General features: G+C 34.5%; 1 protein-coding gene across 6 annotated transcripts in view; it reads left to right on the forward strand.

Annotated features, from left to right (window-relative positions):
• The window catches only part of LOC135195578 (uncharacterized), a 415413-nt gene that overhangs the window by 29587 nt on the left and 368326 nt on the right, over positions 1–17500 (forward strand). For 3 of the 6 annotated variants that reach the window (XM_064221883.1, XM_064221878.1, XM_064221880.1), the window contains exon 2: positions 9434–9508. The exons of the other annotated variants lie outside the window; for them this stretch is intronic. The gene's annotated coding sequence lies outside the window, so the exon portion shown is untranslated. The remainder of the gene's footprint in view (positions 1–9433; positions 9509–17500) is intronic. 6 annotated transcript variants of the gene reach the window in all.

Genomic DNA, 17500 nt, shown 5'->3' on the forward strand with positions numbered 1-17500 from the left:
ATAATGTCTACTCGATTCGTAAAGATGGCTGAATAATTGCTCATATTTTATATTTATGTTTTTAGGCAGACTCGGTATTAAAGTCATTAGGACAAAATATAACAAACTTTCCAGTTTATACAAGAATCGGTACAGTTGACTCCACAGATATACGCTGGACATTAATATGGAAAATATTTATTATTAAGCGGAAAACCTACGTGAAATAACATATATTAGTATCTTTTCCCAACCCGGAAGTCTTAATTGCATGCATCGTTGTTGTCCAATGAATAAGTCATTAATGGTTAATTACACCCAGCATTGTATAAAAGTAAAGGAAAATGATATTCAAGTGAACTACAGATAAACTTATAATGTATTGTAGTGGATAGGAATTATAAGACGATCTCAAGTATAGACACTGATAAAAGGAGCATTTTGTTATATCCTCTAAGGTATTATATGACATAAAAACCCGGAAACTCCGATTTCTTTTAACAAATAAATCATAAATATCTAATCTTAAAATTTCTGTATCTTTAACTCACCGAGGAACACCTTTTTTAAGACCTTTTTAGGCTTTCTTACCCACCCAACAACAACAAAAAAAACAAAGTAGTTAGCAGGCTTACTCCCCGCGTAAGCGAAAATGCGAACGCTTTCTATCTGTAGTGCGTGGAAAAGGGACCAGATACCAGAGGCAGTCTTGCATACCCGTTGTTAAATTAGGCCTAAGTCCTTCTAAGAAAAACATTCACATTAACATTCACATTATTCGTACCTCATTCTCACGGAGCCATGGAGATCTAGTACAAAGATGTGAAAAGACGTGCAGGCTTCCTTGAGGTTATGAAAAGCTGTAAAAAAAAATAAATAAAAAGAAAGACCAAGGTCTTTTTTGTGTCGGAAAATGCTACAAGAACTAAGAGGACATTTCAGAAGTGTCGAAAGATGTTGGCAAAGAAAGGCAAAGAAAGACACAAGTAAAAGTGTTTGCGTTTGCTTAATAAGCCTGAAAGCATTTGGAAATAAAGGATGTTGCAGAATGGAAGACTTCTAATAAGAATTGTAACAAATAATTTATTCCAATTTCTTCTATGTGATATACGTCTCATAATTTTTCTTGTTCAGCTGAAGGATCGTAAGGAAATTACATTATCTTTACATCAAGAGTCAATTACACATATTTGGAAGAGTAAATTATTAAAAGCTATTCTATCTTACTGGTTCGTCGGTTTCATCTTTTTTTGCTTTCCTTTTCATTGCAACATCTGTATACTGGTTTCGAGTGACCTCTATTCTCTCTCTCTCTCTCTCTCTCTCTCTCTCTCTCTCTCTCCTCTCTCAACAAAAAATCTTCACAAGCATGAATGAGAGGAACGTAACAATATAACAGAGAACACACACACACACACACACACACATTAATTGGAGTCTGATTATGTCAAAGACTTGCATCCATTCACACGGTCTTCTCTCCGAAAACCTCTCACCCAGAAATAAAACTGTATTAACGAAGTATTCTCCAACACCATTCTCTCTCTCTCTCTCTCTCTCTCTCTCTCTCTCCCTCCGGTTTTAAGATAAGAAGGAGCAGAAAGAGAGAGAGAGAGAGAGAGAGAGAGAGAGAGAGAAAGAGAGGAAAAAAGGCTCTTAGTATCTTAATTGAAAATGACCAACTTTGTGAAAGAGTCTTACTCCAACGAGGAGAGAAAGAGAGAAAGAGAGTGAGAGAGAGAGAAGGGGGGGGGAGTAGAAGGGGGAGGGAGGGAGGGAGGGATCACGGGCTCTCGAAGTAAGTTGGCAAATTTGCCACAAAAGTACGACTGCTTTGTCTGAGTGAGAAGTTTATGCAGAGAGAGAGAGAGAGAGGAAGAGAGAGAGAGAGAGAGAGAGAGAGAGAGAGGGTAAAAAGCGTACACGAGACCCGAGAGGGAAATTGGGACAAATTGAGATAAAGTTTTTTTTATTTCAAAAGAAAAGTGCTTTACAAAATTTATTTGAAGCCATACAATTAGTTTTGTAAGACAATGATCTTTAGGTTTGGGATAAATTTGGATAAGGGAGTAGGTTATTTTTCTCAAGAGACAAAGACTTTATAAGATGTATTTTGTAATAAAACGACCTTCAGATTTGGAATAAATTGGGATAAGGTAGTTTTTTTTCTAAAAAAATTTCTTTCACAAAACTGATTTGGAATATTAAAAATAGTTCCGTAAAAACTAATTATGGAAAAAATTATTTAAGAAGCAAAGGTTTGCATGTTTGCAGTACAAAATGCGTTATAGATAATATTATAATGAATATTAATTGATGTCAATTTAACACGGAGACTGGGTTTTGTTCCATATCAGTAGTTCTTTAAGAAAATGAATATTTGTTGTTGCTGAAGTATTTTGAGCAACCACAGGTTATCGTGCTTGAAGTAATATGCTCAAGTTAATGTTGGTCATTTTAGTTTTCTGTAAAAGAAAACTATTGCGCCGGCTTTGTCTCTCCGTCCGCCCTCAGATCTGAAAACTACTGAGGCTAGAGGGCTGCAAATTGATATGTTGATCGCCCACCCTTCAATCATCAAACGTACCAGATTGCAGCCCTCTAGCCTCAGTAGTTTTAATTTTATTGAAGGTTAAAGGTAGCCACTATAGGTACCAACACAGGACCACCACCGTGCCTTAGTTTTATGGGCTATGGCTGAAAATTTCATATAGCATTATAAGCTGTACAGAAAAGTTAATTGCGGCGAAGTTACTTCGGCGTAATTTTTACTTGTATATTTTAACGCAGTCTGGACTTCGATTATAATGTCAGTGATTCATTATTTGTCATTATTGACACCATTTTAAGACAACGCTGACTCTCAACGGCTGGAGAATCAGTATAAGTAAAACATAATTTAATATTAATTCTAAGGCTACATTTACACCAAGCGAATCGAATAGATTCAATTCAAGAAGAATCAACACGAATCATGATTCGTCTTGATTCGCCCCACTAATTTCAATGTATAACCGTTTACACCAAGCGAATCGAATCTATTCAAGAAGAATCAGCACGATTCATGATTCGTCATAATTCGCCACACTAATTTCAATGTATAACAGTTTACACCAAGCGAATCGAACACGATTCATGATTCGTCTCGATTCGCCACACTAATTTCAATGCAACCGTTTACACCAACCGAATAGAATCGATTCAATTCAAGAAGAATCAACGCGATTCATGATTCGTCTCGTTTCGCCACACTGATTCAATGCAAACGTTTACACCAAGCGAATCGGCAAGGTTTGAATTGACTCGATTCGCTTGGTGAAAACGGTCACAAAGAAATTAGTGTGGCGAATCAAGACGAATGATGAATCGTTCATGAATCATGTTGATTCTTCATGAATTAAATCGATTCGATTCTCTTTTGTTGTAAACGGTTATACGTTGAAATTAGTGGGGCGAATCAAGACGAATCATGAATCGTGTTGATTCTTCTTGAGTTGGATCGACGTGAGAAAATCTTGATGTAGGAAATGTAACCATTCAATTCTTTATTATTAAAAAGTATTGGCTTAAGTCATGAAACATTTTATTTTTCATATTTAGACGTTTTAGTCACTTTTAACAGGGATTAAATACTCCTGTCTGTATACATTATTGTTTGCCTAATTTCTATAATGAAGTATGCATAACTCAATCACAACTATATCTTTCTCAGTGCCTTGCTATCATTATTATTCTCCGTAGGGGGGCCAGGGTGGGGATAGTGCCGTCAGTACACCTCATGCGGTACACTGTAGGTTAAGGTTCTTTGCAGCGTACCTTCGGCTCCTTATTGTAACCCCCTTCCATTCATTTTACTGTACCTCCATTCATATTCTCTTCCTTCCGTCTCACTTTCCACCCTCTCTAACAATTGATTCATAGTGCGACTGCGAGGTCTTCCTCTAGTTACACCTTTCAGTCCTTCTTATTCTCAGTTTCCGTTTTTAGCGTAGAATGACCTCATATATCTCAGCGCTTGGCCCTTGGCATAATTTCTATATATTATTTTACTTTATTCTGTTATTATTATCAATATTATTATTATTGTTATAGTATGCTGGAAGTAAAGCCTCTTTTAAACATGTTTTATTATAAGTATTGTTATTATTATTATTAATATTATTATTATCATTATTATTATTATTATTGTTATTATTGTATGCTGGAAGTAAACCCTCTTTTAAACATGTTTTATTAAAAGTTATGTTATTATTGTTATTATTATCATTATTATTATTATTGGTATTATTGTTATTATCATTATTATTTTAATTTTTATTAATATTCTGTCTTCATAAATGCTTATGGTTTTAGACTTTCATAATGGTATCTTGTTTGATATTATTAGCAATCAACAGATTCAGTCTCTACAATATAGACTTGAGTCTGAGAGTCGTCATTATTTCGCTTGTAAAATACAAATTCTATTAAATCATATATGAAGATATATTTTCTCTTGTAATTAGAGTGAATTATTTTAGCAATTTAATTTGTTATCAATGACCACAGTGTTAATGGCGCCATTAGTTTTTAGTAACGTGTTCGGTAAATAGAATCATTAATCACTCGAGTGGATTATTGTACTTTTGGCTGCACGGGCGATGTATAACAATTTTTATTTATTTGTTTTTTTTTAATCTTTATAAAGATCACACTTGATTTCTTATGCAGCAGCGTCGCATTTAAGTAAAGAGTAGATTAATTCCCTGTTTTAATACCCCAAATTTTTGTCTGTTATTGTTATTAAGAGAATGAATTTCGTTAGTTCACTAATGAGTATAATTAATGATTCATTCGAAATTAGTAATTGTATTGTAGTGTAAGTATTACGAATAGTGGCGGCAGCATAAATATGAACTTGCATTACGTAAAATATTGTATATAATATATATATATATATATATCAATTCAAGCTACAAATGTCCTTTAATATCTAAATTCACTTTACCATCCCAAATGATATATTTTTATATATGTACCGAAGGGGAATTTTTTTTAATTGATAATAATTTCGTCCCCCCATGGGATCGAACCACCGTCCAAGTGGACGGGGACGAAATCAGGACAGTCAGTGACGCTATCCAATCAGCCAACAGAGACGCTATAAGTTCATATCGATTCTGACCTTACAAATCACCCTCGATCTGGGCGCTTTCGTAATTAGAATCGATATGAAACCCCGTCTACCATGTTGGCCAATTCGAGCGTTTGACAGCACGTAGCCTTTTGTTATGAATAATTATCACATCGATGTGATAATTATTCATAACAAAAGGCTACGTGCTGTCAAACGCTCGAATTGGCCAACATGGTAGACGGGGTTTCATATCGATTCTAATTACGAAAGCGCCAGATCGAGGTGATTTGTAAGGTCAGAATCGATATGAACTTATAGCGTCTCTGTTGGCTGATTGGATAGCGTCACTGACTGTCCTGATTTCGTCCCCGTCCACTTGGACGGTGGTTCGATCCCATGGGGGACGAAATTATTATCAATTAAAAAAAATTCCCCTTCGGTACATATATGAAAATATATCATTTGGGAGGTAAAGTGAATTTAGATATTAAAGGACATTTGTAGCTTGAATTGATATATAAATGGATCACGGTTCGATGTGATAATTATTCATATATATATATATATATATATATATATATATATGTGTATATATATATATATATAATATATATATATATATATATATATATATATATATATATATATACTATATATATATATATATATATATATATATATATATATATATAATGAGCATTTTATAAAAGTGCAATAAATCGTACAAATATATATAAAAGGTCGCATTACCTAAAAATTGCAACAAATCGTATATATATATATATATATATATATATAGATATATATATATATATATATATATATATATATATATATATATATATATATATATATATATATATATATATATATATATATACTCATTCATACATACACACACAAACACACACACACACCACACACACATATATATATATATCTATATATATATATTATATATATATATATTACATACATATATACATACATAGATACATATATACATACACATACATACATACATAGATACATACATACATACATATACACGGGCATTACCTAAAACATTGCAACAAATCATTCATACACATCAGAATAATGACAGTAAAAAATCTTTTCTTCAGAGCATATTAGAAAGAAGGTCAGAAGCAGGTCTATAGAATTACCTTAACACGAAGTAATGACCCGAATACGCCAGAGAATTACATCATAGCTTTTAATTACCTCGTAATTACGTCGTCAGCAGAGAAATTTACTGCTAGGAAAGAGATTCGTTTGGGATGTTTTCAGGTGTAGTGATTGGCCATAAAAAATTAGGAAGTGATTATCGAAGGTGTTAAGACATTTTTGGAGAAGGATAATTCTCACATTATTGCTTTACAAATAGTTATGCAGTGTGCTTAGGTCTCTTTTACACGATACCTAGTTCCGCGTTGGACGAGTGGTTTTCGCGCTCGGCTACCAATCCGGTGGTCCGGAGTTCGAATCTCGGCTCGGCCGACGCGGAATCAGAGAAATTTATTTCTGGTGATAGAAATTCATTTCTCAATATAATGTGGTTCGGATCCTACAATAAGCTGTAGGTCCCGTTGCTAGATGACCTATTGGTTCCTAGCCACATAAAAATATCTAATCCTACCGGCCAGCCTTAGGAGAGCTGTTCAGTGGTCTGTTAAAACTAAGATACACACACACACACACACACACACGATACTTGGCCAAATATTGTTTCGAAGCCCGATAGCGAACCTGTGCTGGGAAACTGCTCGTGTAGACAGAAACGCTGAACCATCTAAGTGGGTTCTGGAACCACTTACACTTCTTGGCAGCTACGAGTGGGCTGAAGATTTGAGTGTTTCCATGCCATACCTCGACGCTGATCGCCAAATCAAATCCATTTTTGCCCACGTATCGTTTATTACAAGAGCCCTTAGTAGAACGCGAAGTGTCGGGGGAAAGACTCATCGCTGGTAATACTATTCTTCTCCGAAAATTTTCACTGGAATATTTTAATGATTCTGAAGGCAGGACTCGAAATGATCAACACAATGAGGCCATTTTCGGTGAAACGAAAATTCCAAAGCGTCACCCATGTTACTGCAAAACGTTTCTCTCCACCCTCATCACCCCACCCCCCAAACCGCTAAGCCCCGCCCCCCCCCCCCCCATCTCCACTCAAAAAGCTAACCCCCGCCCCCACGTCCCCCATCTCCCAAGAGTTAAAAACAAATTTACTGTGCTTCAGCCAAAAAAAAGCAACAACAACAAAAAAAAAAAACCCTTGAATGATTTTCTTTGAAACTTTTATCATCTACAACTGGGCTTCAGTTTTGGTGCGCACGGGACAGATTTCCATCAGTTCCAGTTGTCTTGATTTCCCATCAGAGTAAATATCAAATTGTGTGACAGTGAAGCTTTATTTTTCCAGCAGTTGTCAAACATCCATTAGTTGCATTCATTTTCCTGCTTTGATAATATCCTAGTTATTTCGTGAGCTTCATTTTTAAGATTTTCCTGAGGTTTAGACCAATTTAATTCTCAACAGTTTATAGTACTGTGGTCTTTAGATTATGTTTGTCTTGATCAGCGCGCGCTTCGACACACGATGATTCAGCAAAGATATATTCAACAATGCAAATAAATAATCTCCTTTTCTCAACAGATGATTATCTTGTATATATATTATTATATATATATATATATATATATATATATATATATATATATATATATATACACACACATATTACATACACACACATTATGTATATTTATATATATATTGGATGTATGTGTGATATATATATATATAATATATATATATATATATATATATATTATATATATATATATATATATATATATATATATATATATATATATATATATATATATATATATATATATATATATATATATATATATATATATATATATATATCTATATATATATATATATATATATATATATATATATATATATACATATATATATATTATATGCATATATATATATATATATATATATAATATATATATATATATATATTTTAATATATATATATCTATATATATATATATATATATATATATATATATAGATACATACATCATACATACATGCATACACACACACACTCTCTCTCTCTCTCTCTCTCTCTTTATATTGTGTATGTGCATGTGTGGTTTAGGATACATGTATACACATGTATATATGTATTTATACATAGTACATACATACATACGCGCATGAATACGTAAATTCATACACTCAACCGATGCATTCCATCGCGTTATAAACTTTCCATGTAAGCTCCACTCACCACAACTTCTTCTTCTTCTTCTTCTTCTTCTTCATTGTCTCCGAAAGGAGGCGACTTCGTCCAGACCTCTCTGTAGCGCCCTTGAGATTTCCTGTTTATTGTCGTGAAGGGAAATGACCTCTTAAAATGACTGTAAATGTTTTGTCTCGATTTTTTCCTTCCCTTTTTTTTTTTTTTTTTTTTTTTTTTTGTTGGATGTTCTTTTGTGTTCGTTTTCTTTTCGGTTGTTTCTTTCGTTTGTTTCGTAGGATGTCGTTGACTTGCTTGCTAAAGGACTTGACCGAGTTTGGGTTAATGAACTTACTAAGTAAGCCTGTTGTAAACTTTGTAAAGTTCAGGTCGGGGCGAAATTGGTTTTATCTTTGGTTATCGGGGTAGCGTAAAACGATTAAAGTGGCTGTATATATATATATATATATATATAATATATATATATATATATATATATATATATATATATATATATATATATATATATATATATATATCTATATTATATATATCATATATATCTGAATTTGTATCACATCACCGTGATTCATATACATGCATTTAGCTACAAGTTGGCCTGGTCGGTTTAGGCGTCACCGAGGTCCTGATTTTCTCCTCTGTGCTTGTTCGAATCCACGAGAGGACGAAATTATTATCAAACTAAAAGAATTCCCCTCTCGGTTAACATATATGAAAATATATATTAATTCCGAGGCAGAACGAATTGGATATAAAGGACATTTGTAGCTTAGTGCATATATTATATTTTATTATCAGCTGATTTTGCATAAGATTTTCGTATGGAACGACAGTGCCACTTTTTTTTTTTTGGTTTACATGTATTTACAAAATTTTACGTGGCTTCAGCCTTTACACAATACACAAATATATATATATATATATATATTATATATATAATATATATATATATATATATATATATATACATATATAACAGGTAACTATTTGATTTAACTCTTGAAGGTCGTTAATCACTAATGCTTACTAATGATCTCTTCCACAGGTAAGGGAACAGGTGGAACCTCGTTATGTGACAGAAATCTATAGGTTTAGGGAAATCCATCCCGATTGTCGAAAGGTAAGTGGTTCAAGGTTCTCGGGAATTTGAAATAAGTATGAGTTCATGGTGAATCGCAGGTGCGTCGGAGAAAATATAAGGGGAATTTTAGTGTTTTGATATTAGCTTATCTTTGTCAGGTGTGCTGTCTTTTGTACGTAGAATGAAAGTAGTTTTTCCTCGAGTAGATGTTATGGTGCGCGGATGTTTAGATCGTGATGATACCTATTATTATTATTATTATTATTATTATTATTATTATTATTATTATTATTATTGAACTAAGGAACCTCCGTAACGAGGCTATAATATTGACAATCAAAAGCCGCAGTAGTGTTAAAATATATTATTGTACAATGGTAAAAAATACAAGGAGAGACTTTCGGATACTGCTCCGTATCACTCTTCAGTCCTACTGACGGTCAAACAATGGAGGGAGCGTTATTATTATTATTATTATTATTATTATTATTATTATTATTATTATTATTATTATGCGCTTTTTTACACATTGACATATGTGATTTTAACATCAAGCCAATGTATGCTGTGCCTTCCTTGTAACAAATTTAATTGTAGTGTGAAGTCCTCGAGTACATTTTAGTATGCCTTCCATTTGATTAAATAGATTTCAGCCCAAAATCCTCAACTTTCTTCTCTACCTGTCTTGCATGACAGAGGGTCGTGCGCGTTCATTCCTCTCCAACTGTAATTAGTTGTGTTCAGGAGGTGTTTTCATCTGAGAAAGTTCCTGTTGGGTAATCTTCGTCCCACGGTGGCGTCTTCTTTCATCTGCGTCATATGATGATGCAAGAAGCATCTTTCCTTTGATACTGATTAAGAATAGTGTGACCCCTTAGGGGGGTAGTGCTGTCAGTGGACGTCATGCGGTGCCCTGTAGGCATTTCTTAAGGTTCTTTGGAGCGTGCCTTCGGTCCCTAGATGCAACCACATTCGTTCCTTTTACTCTACCTCCTTTCATATTCTCTTTCTTCATCCTACTTTCCACCCTCTCCTAACAATTGATTTATAGTGCAATTGAGAGGTTTTCCTCCTGTTACACCTTTCAAACCTTTTACTGCCAATTTCCATTTTAGCGCAGAATGACCTCATAGGTCCCAGTGCTTGGCCTTTGGCCTAAATTCTATATTCAACTCAACTCAACAGTAGTTTGAAAGAGATCGTGGAATTCACTATTTTATGATATTTCTTATTGCTCTTGTTAGGAATGAGGTTCAGTGGTGGATAAAGAATGATTACATTACAGAATAAGATAGGTGTTTTTAATGGCTAGATTAATTTTAATAGAATCGTCGCTAGAAATTCCTTCTCCAGTGTTTTTTTTTTATTTGATGAACTTGAGGATCATTTGTGTTTATTTTACTTAATTTGGAAGAATAAAAAGAAGGAGGCCCGACTCATTTAAGCTTAGGCATGAATTAACGAAACTGATTTGAAGTGCTTAAAGGTTAGAGTGCTGAACAATGAATATTTTGGAATTCAATACTTGCTACTTCTTTTATAATTTTGACAATGCTCCGTCGGTCTTGTAAGTGTTGCGCGCTCACGCACCCGCTGACACACACACACACACACACACACACACGTGTATGTACGTAATTGTATTTGGAGACACCTTGGTAGCTGCAAGCAAAAGGAAGTTTTGTGTAAGTTATGTAAAATCTTGTTTGTCGATATCTAAAAAAACTGCATTATACGTGTTCGAATTATGTCGGTGTTTCTTCTTGCCTCAAAATCGCGCGCAGATATCAGATGTTATCAGAAATATAAGACGTTAACAACATATAAGTGAAGAACATTATAAGAAATACAGGGAGGACAGTATAAGAAATAGTAGGGAAAGCAGTTTAAGAAATATAAGGGAGAACAATATAAGAAATATACGGGAGGACAATATATAAGAAATATAAGGAGAACAATATGAAAAATATAAGAGAGCAGTACAAGAAATATAAGAGAGCCATATAAAAATATACGGGAGAACAATATAAGAAATATAGGGAGAACAACATAAGAAATATACGGGATGAATAAAATAAAAAATAGGGGAGAACAAAATAAGAAATATACGGGAGAATAAAATGAGAAATATACGGTTGAACAATATAAGACATATACGGGAACACAAAACAAACAATATACGTGAGAACAACATGACGAATCAATATAAGAAAAATACGGGAGAACAAAATAAGAAATATACTGGCACTTTTGAAAGTTATGCAGAATTGGGGCGGGGGCGGGGGCGGGGGGACTTTGCCCCGAACTTCGAGGCGGTACGTAATGTCCTTGGGGGTCGAGACTGAATATTTCTATCTTGCCATACATTTTTGGGGATGTGGATACAATAGGAACAGAATAAATGGGAAATGAGAGAGGGAGAGAAAGAAAAAAATTATGTGAAGGGATAGAAAGAGAATGGAGATTAGATTTGGTATGAAAGATAAAAAAAATCAGAGTGAGGGGTGGGGTTGATTATAAGAGAGAACATTAATTTTGATATTGGGGATAAAAACTGAATGGAAAAATAATGAGAGAGAGAGAGAGAGAGAGAGAGAGAGAGAGAGAGAGAGAGAGAGAGAGAGAGAGAGAGAGGTTTTCTCCTCGTGATTAGAAAATAATCTTATCATAATTAAAAATAAAATAAAATCGCTTGTTATTTCCCCGAGAGGCAGGGGGGGGGGGGCGGCATTGCGAAAGGGCCTGGAACTAGGGCCGCCCTTAATGAAAAGGAGGTGGATCGTAATTACAATTAGGAATATTTATGGAGAATTGATTGGGCTATTGTGTTGGAAGGTGCGTTCGCTTTAATTGTTTACCGGCGATGTGGTGACTGAATAGGCTATAGGAGAGAGAGAGAGAGAGAGAGAGAGAGAGAGAGAGAGAGAGAGAGAGAGAGAGACACACACACACACACATACATGATGCTTATGAATGTGAAAGCAGATTCTGTTTGTCCCTTGTATATGGGCTTTTCTCATCTATTGTTTTTAGTTAACTATCTACGTTTTTCATCTGCGTTTGGGACTTCAAAGGTTCCCGCGAAGATGCAATGCAGTTACCACCCGAATACAGTGATCATTGCATTTGAATAATTTACCTGCATTTTCATCTCTTTGTTGATTAATTCTTTTATTTATTTTTTCTTTGTTAATAAGAGATCTCATCTTTCTGTATTTCCCTTTACCTTCTGTTTTACTTCTTTCTAATGAACACCACAACAAACACACACACATACACACACACACACACACACACACACACGTACGCATATATATATATATATATATATATATATATATATATATATATATATATAAATGTGTGTGTGTGTGCATATATATATATATATATATATATATATATATATATATATATATATATATATATATGCGTACGTGTGTGTGTGTGTGTGTGTATTAATTTGTTTTGTGTGTAATTAAGTCAGTCAAAGAGTCAAAATAAACAATACTTTCATGTTTCTGACAATATTGCCTATAAAAAGGTGCATAGAAACATAAGACTTAAATGTTGAATCAATTATGCGCCCCTGCATATATGATATATATATATATATAGTATTTAATATATTATATATATAATATATATATATATATATATATATGTGTGGTGTTGTTGTGTTGAATTGTGTGTGTGTGTGTGTTGTGTGTGTGTGTACGTACGTCCAACATAGGCAAGGCAATCGCTTGGTTAATGACAAGCCTTACAGCGGCAGCGGCAGCGGCAGCGGCAGCATACTTAAACATGTTTAATTTCTCGTTTATATAATCCGAATTCCGACCCCGTCTATAGAAATACCTTTATAATGGAGCCATTCCGAATTCCCCCTCCTTTCTCCTCGGGTAATGGCCCCGTGCCTTGAGTCCGTCAGCCGAAATTTCTCATTAAAATCGGCATTTGCGGAATCCGCCCGTCCGCCACCTCCCTGTTTATTCGTTGATTTCGCTTATTTACAGTTTTCCCTCTGGTTTTTGTTGTTTGCATCTCGCTCTAGGGACTTCCCAGATTTATTTTGTTTGTTTTAAGATTTGTTTTGTATTTTGTTTTATTTTAAAGTCATCTATTTGGTTTATTGTTTACTTTGCCCTTTCTGTTTGGTTAGGGACTTCCTTGATTTACTCTGTTTATTTTAAGCTTGTTTTTGTTTATTTGTTTATGTCAAAGTCTTCCGTTTGGTTTATTGTTTACTTTGCCCTTTCTGTTTGGTTAGTGAGTTCCCAGATTTACTTTGTTTATTTTAAGATTAGTTATGTTTATTTTTTTTTATTTTCAAGTCCTCTATTTAGTTCATTGTTTACTTCTCCCACGCTGTTTGGTTAGTGACTTCCCAGATATTTACTTTGTTTATTTTAAGATTGGTTTTGTTTATGATTTTTTAAAATTTTCATGTCTTCTATTTGGTTTATTGTTTACTTCTCCCTTTCAGTTTGGTTAGTGACTTCCCAGATATTTACTTTGTTTACTTATAAGCTTGTTTTTGTTTACTATTGTTTTGTTGTTATGTTTAATTAAAGTTGTTTCGTTATGAACTGTGTTTGTTTTGTTGGTTTTTTAATATTTTAAATTTAAAGTCTTCCATTTGGTTTATGTTTATTTCACTCTTTTTGTTTGGTTTAGTGGCTTTGTTTACTCACAGATTTTCTCTATTGATTTATAATCTTGCCTTTGTATATTCATTTGCTTTCCTTGTAGATTTGCTTATTTAAAGTTTCCTGTTTGCTTTTATTGCTTACTTCACTCTTTGTGCTTGGTTAGTGGCGTTATATTTAATTTGTTTGTCTTTAATCTTAGTTACTCTTCATTCGTTTGTTGGCGTCAGTGTGTTTGTTTGTCGTGGAAGCTGGCTGTCTGGTATCGAGTTTTGAAATAAAGAAAGCCACAACTTTGAGAGCGAATATATAAATATATATATATATATATATATATTATATATATCTATATATATATATATATATATATATATATATATATATATATATATATTATAAACAACATACAGTGTCTCCACACAGAGAGGGAGCATGACTCTCCGGAAATGTATGTGGATTTCAGTAATTATATTTGTTCCCTAATTTGTGTAATTTTTTTTCATGGCGTGAAAATGTTTGGCAATGTGCAGTTATTCATATTTTTCTCATTATCCTTCACCTGTAGGGGGAGTAATGCCGTGAATGCTCCTCACGCGGTCCACTGTAGGCATTACTTAAGGTTCCTTATAGCGTCCTTTCCTCCCCTAGCTACAACCCTTTTCATTCCTTTTGCTGTACCTCCGTTCGCATTATCTTTCTTCCATCTCACTTTCTACCCTCTCCCAACAATTCTTTCGTAGTGCAACTGCGATGTTTTACTCCTATTACAACTTTGAAGCCTTTTTACTTTCAATTCCCCTTCCAGCACTGAATGACCTCATAGGTTCCAGCGCTTGGCCTTTGTAGGAAAATTCATATTCCATAAATAAGTCTTCAGTTGACTGATTTTCTTAAATATTTTCTAATGGTAAAAAATGTACATTTTCTCAGGTTCAGGAATAAGGTTTATTTTAGACATTTGTTTACGTAAATAAAAACAATTTTATTGATAAAATGAGCCTCAGGCAAATTAATTCAGGTTTTTTTCTACTCCACATTTTTTTTTTTATTTACCTCCTTTTTTTAGTTTTTTTGTTTGCTCTTTAAATGAGGCGATGAATCTCTCTGGCGGCGAGTTTATTTATCATCAGATATTCGTTGGAATTCATGTAAATATTCATTCATTTATGCGATACTGTTTTTTTTATTTAAACGACCTTGATTAATATTGTGTGTTTGTTTAGCAGCGCTGCAGGCAGGATTATGTGGATGAGTTCATAATTTCTCTCTCTCTCTCTCTCTCTCTCTCCTCTCTCTCTCTCTCTCTCTCTCTCTCTATATCTATATATATATATATATATATATATATATATATATATATATATATATATATATATATATATATATATATATATATAGAGAGAGAGAGAGAGAGAGAGAGAGAGAGAGAGAGAGAGAGAGAGAGAGAGAGAGAGATTTGCCTTTCCACTAGCAGCTTCAAGCGTCTAATTTTTTCTGCTGATATTAATTTTCTGCGATCCCAGAAGCCTTCTTATGCATGTATTTATGCGTGCTTGTTACATATGTATACGAACAATCCGTATTCTATCTCTCTCTCTCTCTCTCTTTTACGAGAACAAGAGACGTTGATAATTTACCTGTTATATTTACTTTGTTTAAGTTGGGCTTAGAATAAGAACATGGAAAAAATGCGTCGAATTTTCCTCTGCGGAATCGAGTGTTCTGTACTACGTATAATGCTTTATGAAACCTTCAGCTACGACCGATAGCACTTCAGTTGCTTCCCATATGCTTTAGAGTGAGAGTGCTTCTCATGCCTCCAGACAGCGCTGCCAGGTGCACGACCCATGGCTAAATTTAACCATAAGTAAATAAAAACTACCTAGGCTATAATAGGGTTGCAATTTGGTATGGTTGATGATTGGAGGGTGGATGATCAACGTACCAATTTCCAGGTCGCTAGGCTCTGAAGTTTTCTTTACAGGAAACTAATGTAATAATAATGATAATAATAATAATAATAATAACAACAACAACAACAACAATTGTGTTAATAGTAGTAGTAGTAGTAGTAGTAGTAGTAGTAGTAGTGCATACCATAAGACTGTTGCAAATGATGTTGATGATGATCAAGACGATAATTACTCTCATCACAGTAATAATGATATGGCATGACAACGGTAGGTATCCATTGTCATAACCACAATGCTATATAATTACACTCGACCTTTAAATAAAGAAAAAAGAATCCCTTTTATTCCGCAATAAATCCGAGCGTAAACCTCGCGGAGAGAAAAAGTAGGTGTGGGGGGGGGGGGGGGGGGGGGGAGGCGAGAGTATTATAATAAAAGACCTGACCTCTTCCTACCCGGCTGTAAGGACATAACAACCGCCTCCCCCCCCCCCCCCCCCCCTCTCCTACCGCTCTATTTTCTTATGATAATTTTTGTTCTTGGTATTATGCTTCTCGCCAGTGAATATCTTCCGCCAGGAGCGTTTTATTTCGGGGTTAATTATCTCTCTCTCTCTCTCTCTCTCTCTCTCTCCACATTTTAGAACGTCTTGAATAAGCAGAAGGGGTGTGGGGAGGTTATGGAATTTGTGGGGAGGGGAGGGAGTTGGGAGGGGGGATTATAGAGAGTGGGTTTGTGTGGGTTGGGGTTGGGGTTGGGGGGAAGTCGTTCTCCGAGAAAGTGAAAATCCAGCAGTTTTATTTTTCGAATGTAAATAAAAGCACCCCCCCCCCCCCCACCCACAGTCCCCCCCCCCCACCCACAGCCCCCCACCCACAATTCCCCCCCCCCCCCCCCCCTTCGGGTGCTTAGGGTTTAATGTATTCGATGTGTAAACTTTTATGTTATTGTCGTCAGAATTGACCGGAGTGCTCTATTTCTATTTATTTATTTAGTTTTATATTTATGTTTTAAGGATTTGTGGTGTGTTTAGTTAGTTGTAGGGGGTGAATTTTGTTAATTTCCGCTTACTCGGGGAGTAAGCCTACAAACTACTTTTGTTGTTGTTGTTGTTGGGGGGGGGGTAGGAAAGGTCTATGTAAGAGCCTAAAAGGTTCTGAAAAGGGTGTTTTAGCAACGAGTTAAAGGTACAGACATTTTAGGATAGGATGTTTATGATTTATTTGTTGGAATGAAAATGTAAAAAAAATGAAGAAATGTGAATGTTAAACAGTACAGAAAAATTACTTCTAATAAAAATAGCCAGTTTATTTTAATTTTCGTTGTATTTTACGCTAAAAGTTAGGAATATAAAGTTTACACATAATGTGTGAAGGGAAACTCTTGCCCGTGTCTCGAGTAAGCTGGCGGTCGGATCATGCCTTGTTACTTTTGATTCGTTGTGGATAATTTATTTTTCTCTGGGGGCT

The sequence above is a fragment of the Macrobrachium nipponense genome, chromosome 16 (genome assembly GCF_015104395.2).
Source record: "Macrobrachium nipponense isolate FS-2020 chromosome 16, ASM1510439v2, whole genome shotgun sequence".
Lineage (NCBI taxonomy): Eukaryota > Metazoa > Arthropoda > Malacostraca > Decapoda > Palaemonidae > Macrobrachium > Macrobrachium nipponense.